The sequence below is a fragment of the Pleuronectes platessa genome, chromosome 19, assembly GCF_947347685.1.
Source record: "Pleuronectes platessa chromosome 19, fPlePla1.1, whole genome shotgun sequence".
In the NCBI taxonomy this organism is placed as follows: Eukaryota; Metazoa; Chordata; class Actinopteri; order Pleuronectiformes; family Pleuronectidae; genus Pleuronectes; species Pleuronectes platessa.
Genome location: NC_070644.1, coordinates 9539778 through 9546882, shown reverse-complemented (window position 1 = coordinate 9546882; position 7105 = coordinate 9539778). Strand labels below are relative to the sequence as shown.

Here is a 7105-nt window from a genome sequence, read left to right as displayed (position 1 = left end):
CTCTGATGAGGGAGGTATTTAGGACAGCACTGACAGAAATAGAAAGAGGTAGGAATCCCAAATTCAGAGCCTCTTGGTTACACTCTATAAGACGCTAGTCATCACAACCCTGTCGGCCTCTCAGTCTCCTGCGTGGGGGCCTCTCTGCCTGAGGTGATGTACAGAGATTAAAGACTATTGTTTAACAAAGATAACACATCATTTTGGCAGCGGTTTATCTAACGACTTTTCCATGCTGCTACAAGTTAGAAAACTTCAGGAAATGCCTCAAACATGAGAAACGTTTATAACAGTGATCATATATACCACACTCTTTGTGGCCAATGGGAAATGCTCCTGGTAAAAGTTCAGGACAGCTCACATACACGCGGGGCAGCACCCAACCCTCCAGTCACTCAACACATTCTCATCCTTTACTGGAAAATGCCATGATCTGTAAGTGAGGAAGTCGTTTAAAAAATAATATTGTCTTGTAATTTTTTCTAGATGAGGTGAATTCAAAACTATTGAAACCATTACATGCCACTGACTGCAATTCACAACTCCTACAGCCAACAATGGAGCTACTTGTCTTGTGTTGTAACAGGAATGTTCACCATTTAATCAGATTACTCTGGGCCATACATGAGGAGAAAGAATATTTGTAACGGTGGTGTTTTATGCACAGATTGTTGATGATGCTGAGAAACTAAAATGCTTATTCCGTAACAAAATCTATGTGATTAAATTTGTCCTATTTTCTGTTTTGTAATTCTGTTCTGTTGCACAGTACCAGTCACATTCGATTTTCCTGGGCCTTTTACTGAAACATTCAATTCAAATTTGAAAAAGGTCAAAAGTAACATACAAAAAGTGTCAAAACAGTCAGAAATCATATCATTCTTTATCAAATAAGGTGGCGCTAAGTAGTAAGAGCTGGTGATATTAGCATGTCCTGCTGACACTGAGTCCCAGCAACGCCCAAATGGATGGGGGCAAGGCAGCGGATTCCTGCCCAAGACTGATGGGTGATCAGTCACCAACACATACTGTTATCACGCAATGCCTCTGAAATGCTGGAAAACATGAACATTCTCTATCTAGAGAGACAAACAAGCGTCACCTCTTATCACTGGAGATAATGATCATGCATTTTTAACACTGACAGGCTGTGGCAGGCAGAGATAGAGAGAGATAGGCCTTTCACCACAGGCACCATTGTTTAGAGGCAGCATGCACTGACAACTAAATGCCACTAGATGGCACAAGACAGTCCATGAATGTGGGGCAGCAACTTTGAAGTGCACCATGGGAAGGAAGTGCTCAACTGTGAATTGCTTCCGGACCGCTTGAAACGACTGTCAGGCAACTTTGATGTCATGGGAAAGAAAACATAGGAAGTCCTTGATGTGCAAATCACATAACACAACAGGAAATTAAAAAAATGCAAAAACACAAAAAATCATAAAACACAACAGCAAATATATAACACAACTGCAAGAAAGGAAAGATGGCAGGAAAAGGAAAATAAGAAAACAACGTAAAACAGAAAACTCAACAACAAATCACAAAACAGTCTTGTCTAATAGCAACGACCTTAAAGTTGTTGTGTTTTGCAATTTTGTAATTGTGTTTCTTAATTTGCTGTTGTTTTAGAAATGTGTGTATAGGGATTTGTCGTGTTTGTGATTTGTTGTTGTCTTTTGTGGTGAATTGTTGTGGTTCGTTGTTGGGTTACGTGATTTGTCAGATTGTGTGATTTGCCACTATGTCTCTTGATGTATGGTTGTGTTTTATGATTTGTCGTCGTGTTTGGGATTTATCGTTGCACTTAAGGGCCATCGTAAAAAAAATAACCTAATCTTGACATATATATATTTGTTTATATACTTATGAAATTGTCAGCTCCTCCTCCCCACAAACTCCAGGGATGTTAAATAAGACATTAGATGATGATGTCTCTGATCGGAGGTTTGTATTATCAGCTATTAATTTAAATAAATAAGTTCAGTCACTGGAGGGAAAGAGTTCAGGGGGTGAGGGAGGTTTGTGAACTAAACTCACACTGATCAAACCATCTTCTCCATAATCAAACATTTCCTCCCAGTTGTGTGTCTGTGTGTGTGTTACTATAGAAACGACGGTGGACAGTCAGGTGTCTGGTTACTCCCAGTTACTCCCAGTCACTCCCAGCCAGCCCACGCTCCCCGGCCTGAGGGAGGGGTTATTCGGCTGCTCAGCAGTAACACGGCCGCTCAGAGCCGAGCAGTGGCCGTCAAACGCGACTTCGGAGCTTAAGTGGAGGTTTTGTATTTCTTTATCTTTTTTTAATCCGGAGGAGAAAAGCCGCCGTGCAGCCGCTGGTCTCCCTAGGGCGAAGTCACCGCTGGGGACCGGGAGGAAGGACCTGTTGCCCGGCTGTGTTTGTGCGTGACTCCTCGCCGCGTCGGAGCCAAGATGTTGCTTTGTGGACGGGATGGCGTCGGCTCCCGCTGGTGTGCGCACACATAAGCCTCGCCGGAGTACGAACCTTTCCCTCCCGAGTGTCTCTGTAGCTCGTCCTCTCCGGTAAGTTTCCCATTAGCCGCTCAAAAAAACTATTATTTGTAAAGTTAATCGTTTTTCCAGCGAAGTTTGGCGCAGCCGCTGTCAGCTACTCGCTCTCTCTCTCCCCCGGGAAAGCTGAGGGGCTTGAGTCGGTTGCTGCTGCCGCGCTAAAGTCTGTTTGTCTGTTTTATCCTATGATTAAAAAAAAGCATTAGCAAGGCTGTTAGCAACTTAAACTCTAACTCTCAATGTTTAACCAGGAAGTTCTGCTGTGTGTGTGTGTGTGTTTGGCATTGAAGTCACAACAAATGACATGAAGCATCTTTGACCACACTAGTGCCCCCCCCCATGAAGCAGCCATGAGAGCCCATGAGAGCCCACAACATGGTGTCCCACCCAACCAACTTCTTCAAAGTTCATTCTCCTGCATTATTTCTGCAACCCTGACCGACATGCATGCTGCACTTCAGAGTCTAAAAGTGTCAGCACTGGCTGAAGCTTTTATTGGGGGGGGGTGGGGTGCAAGAAGCCCACTTGTCCCCCTCCCCCCTCATCACCATAGAAATGTAGTAAAGTTGACTCAAAAGTCAAAGGTCGGGATGTTTCTTTTGTGAATCTGTGTCATTTAAGACTAAAGGGAGAAACAATGTGAGATGATCCGTTCCCGTCCTGCGTGGCTGTGGTGGAGATGGTGTGAGCATCATCATAGGAAAAATGGCCAGTGGGCTGGGTTTGTGTGTTGGGTAAAGAGGAGGAAGAGGGGGGGGGGGGGGGGGGGGGGGGGGGAGTTGGAGTGAGGTTTTTCTTTTCTTTTCTCTTTTTTTTTGTGTGTGTGCAAAAACCCTGCTCTGCATGTCACGGTACTCACAGCAACCCTGTGATTAACAGAAATGGAGCGGATGAGGTCGAGACCAAAATGAGAAGTGAGGGCTGTCGGTCCGGAGTTGGGCTGATAATCATGGAATAGTCGTGGCTCTCCTCCTTCCTTCTTCCTCCTTCCTCCTCCTCCTCCTCCTCCCCCCCGTCCCTGGCACTGCTGAGAAACCCAACGTCCAGGGTGGCTTAAGACAGAACCGCTCCATAGCTGGAAGATGCAGGGTTCGGTGATGTAATGGGCAATGTTGTGTCCATCAAGGGGAGGGGGGGGGGGGGGGGGACCCTGCGTTTAATAGAAAATCTGGAAAAGCGTGTGGGCAAATTGCCTCAGTTGTGAGCGGGGGTACAATTAATGAAAACCAGCTACTGGGTTTACCCTTTGATTTAGGTGAGTCACCAGTTGTGTCGTGCAACATTCCCGCTACTGTTTTCTTTACAGGAAACACGAGGACGGCATGTCTGTAAACACAGCCCCAGTGGTTCCACTTGTGTCACTGGGAAGAACACATTGAAGATGGTACTTTAACGTCAGGTTCTTAACCTGTGCGTCGGCAGTTTAACGTTTCAGCTGTCTGGTCTTGGTTTGTTGATGTACTCTGAAAACATCACTTCTTACATCATTACCCCTGTCGAGAGGACAGGCAGATCCAGACCTTCCTGGATGCCGTGTGTTTGGAATTTTGATTCGTGTGCTCTCGCCGCCTTCACAATGCGTTATGATTCTGGGAAGAGAGGTTCACTCAGAGTTTGTCGTTGAATTTTTTCCTGGCACGTATCGACTTCACCTCAGCGCTGGCACCGAGATCCTCTCCTCGCCAGCTTCTGTTCCAAATGTGTTTGCCAGCTGAGACCACAGTTGTGATGTTTGGAGGATATGAGCAAATTCCTGCTCATATCTTATGTTATGAGTTATGCTTTTGGAAGAAGAAGTGGAATCTGGCGTGTTTTTATGGGTGATTGCTTCAAAAGTGCAGCTACTCTGGTTTTTCAAAAGATTTCGGATAACGGAAAGAAAGATGTATGCGCTTCTCTGGCCTTTTTTTGGTTCCAGGCAAAGGGAGAAGGGATGAACATTGAAAGGAAGCAGAACCTGAAATTGTTTCTACCTTCTGGGTTATTCAGCCGAAGTGCTAGGTTTCAGGTTGTTGTTTTCTGTTCCATTTCATGGGTTGCAGTTGTGTCTCAGACAGGAAGGTGGGAGGAAAGGAAAAGCTTCACTTAAGTGCTGAGTAAAGAAGGCTATCACGTTTCCAGGATTATTTTCTTTAAAATCCTTGTGACTGACTGTCAAACACTTTGCAGCAGCAGCGGACTTAAGCCATGTTTAGTTGTTTTTTCTCGCTCTAGTTATAGTGTGGGAATATGTGGGAATACCTAGGAACAAACATCCCCACTGTTTGATGAAAGAGGGAGAGAATGAGGCGCTGAAGTGGTGAAGGCTGTCTGCTCTCACTGTTTTGGGCCGTTGCCTCCTAAGCCCCCTCAATAATGAGTAGGACCATAGTCCAATGAGAGAGGAGCTGGCCTGCGCCGCAGCCTCAGCGCGGATAAAAAACATTCCACTGTAGGTCTCTGTTGAAATAACAAGGGCCACAAAACAATCGGTCTTCACAGCACCGGCTCTCCCCATTCTCATGGGTAATGAGCAAGATGGGTAGTAACCCACTTCGCCTCACACTTCACGCCTCCAATGGACTAGAATGGTTAACCTGCATTCCTGCATAAACTATTAGTCCTCTGCCTCATTAACTCTCTTCTCCGCGTCACAGGAAGGATGTTGTTTCACATATTTCCTTCAGATCCGTTTCACTGACACCAATAATGCTGCTGACACATTTATGGGAAAATGCTTTTAGAGGAGTGCCATTCTCAGATTTGTCTCTTTATGCCAACGCAACAAAACTGGTTATGCTGCGTTTCACAATGTAACTTCAACTTTGAATATGTTTTCATTGTATCAACCTCTCTGGACCGGATATCTGAAATAAGAACTGTTGGATAGATTGTCTCAAACTATGTGAGATGTGGTTCATAGATTATGTATCTTAACAAATTCAGTGACAGTGTAAATTGAAAGAGAGAACTATGTTCAAACCCTGCTTATTTTCTTTCCTTCACATGGACGGAGCCATGGTAGCAAGGTCTTGTCAGTACATGTGTTCAACCAATCACGGGACAGTTTCAGCTGTCAATCCTCCCGTATCACTCTTGTTATATAACATCAAATAACTGATTAAAACCAAACTCATGAGAAAAAGAACTCTTCCATACAGTCTGATAAGGAAGACCTGAAATTACATAAAAACTTACTTATAGTGTTGAGGCTTCCAGGTGGTGATCAAGAGTCTTTGAGGAGTCTCCTTCACTTTTGAGGAGCAGTCAGGTCGTCCATCTTTACAGTTTATGTGAGGAATATGTGCATGAAGCATTATTGTGGCTTTAACAGGACCAGTAGGTCCATAAGGAGGCCGATCTGCCAGATTTGTAGCCAGTTTTGTGATGTGTTTTGCCAAAAGCATACAGCATGAACCCCTTTTTATAGTTTTTAGTTTAAAGTTTTTCAATGTACATGAGGCGAAGAGGCACAGAGGCTCCCAGAATGAATGGACTTCTGGTTGACTTGCAAACACTTACACAGAGCAATGTGGCTCGTGCTTTTGTGTGATACCAAACGTCTGTGTATATATGAAACAAATGAATAAACATTATAGCCATATATGGTCCGAGACCAGGACTCAAACCCACAGGTGCATTGCTGTTAGCAGAACGTCAAGAAAACAATATCACAGAACAGAGTCAGACACATCTCACTTGTCGCTGTTAAGCTCTTTTTTTTGGGTCTCCGAACCAAATCTGTGCACCTGCCAAGCTCTTGGGTTCTACATCGAAAGACTGTGGAATCTATTTTAAGGTTGTTGTGGAAAGTTGTGCCATAGACAATGAATGATGAACAAATGTCCTCTCATATTCTCTGGTACTGATCCCACACATGGCTGATGTTTACTCGCTCTTGCGTAAAGGTTAAGACTCGTTTCCTGTTTGGATGTCTTTTCGTTTGCTTTGTCTTTTAAGTCATGGGCTAAACGTTTTTTAGATTTATGAAGTCATGAGTAACAGCTGTGATGAGACAAGTCCAAATAGATTCAGTGTTGTGTTTAATGTGGGTTTGCTGAGCTTTTTGTGAGGAAAAATAAGCTTCAAAAGTTCCGAACATCAGAAAAGCTGTCGGTGTTAAAATGACGGATTTGTTTTCAGTTAAATCCAGTTTCACAAGTTTCTTGTTTAATTGTACCATGACTGTCACTTGGCCAGGTATTGGGAAATTTGGTTGCTGCACACTGAGCCAAATGTTTTTTTTTGGGTATCGTATAAAGGAACAAAAAAGAGATATTTGAATTGACTTGGGGCGTTTTCAAGGTTTCATTATTCTTGGCAGCTTGACATATTTTTCCTTGGTTCATAGCTGGACTGGCCATCAGGGCTACTGGAACATTTCCTGTTGGACCCCCACATTAAATTTACAATCCATTATGTTTGTATTGGCCCTGTTCGTCTCTTTACTGCCCATCTCAGTGTGCTTGTGTTTCAGGCTGTTCATGACACTGTGCTGCCTGCTACATGCAAGAACTCTCAGCATAGTTTTTCTGATCACTTGATTTAGGTGCTGTGCAAAATAGCTTGTACAAAACCTTGTATTTGCACT

The 7105-nt window shown here is 43.9% G+C and overlaps 1 protein-coding gene across 5 annotated transcripts in view; it reads left to right on the top strand.

The window, feature by feature from the left end:
- Positions 1-2207: 2207 nt before the first annotated feature.
- Positions 2208-7105, top strand: part of ptpn13 (protein tyrosine phosphatase non-receptor type 13) — a 43805-nt gene continuing 38907 nt past the window's right edge. For 4 of the 5 annotated variants that reach the window (XM_053411049.1, XM_053411048.1, XM_053411050.1 and 1 more), the window contains exon 1: positions 2208-2547. The gene's annotated coding sequence lies outside the window, so the exon portion shown is untranslated. The remainder of the gene's footprint in view (positions 2548-7105) is intronic. The other variant, XM_053411047.1, reaches the window with a different exon arrangement.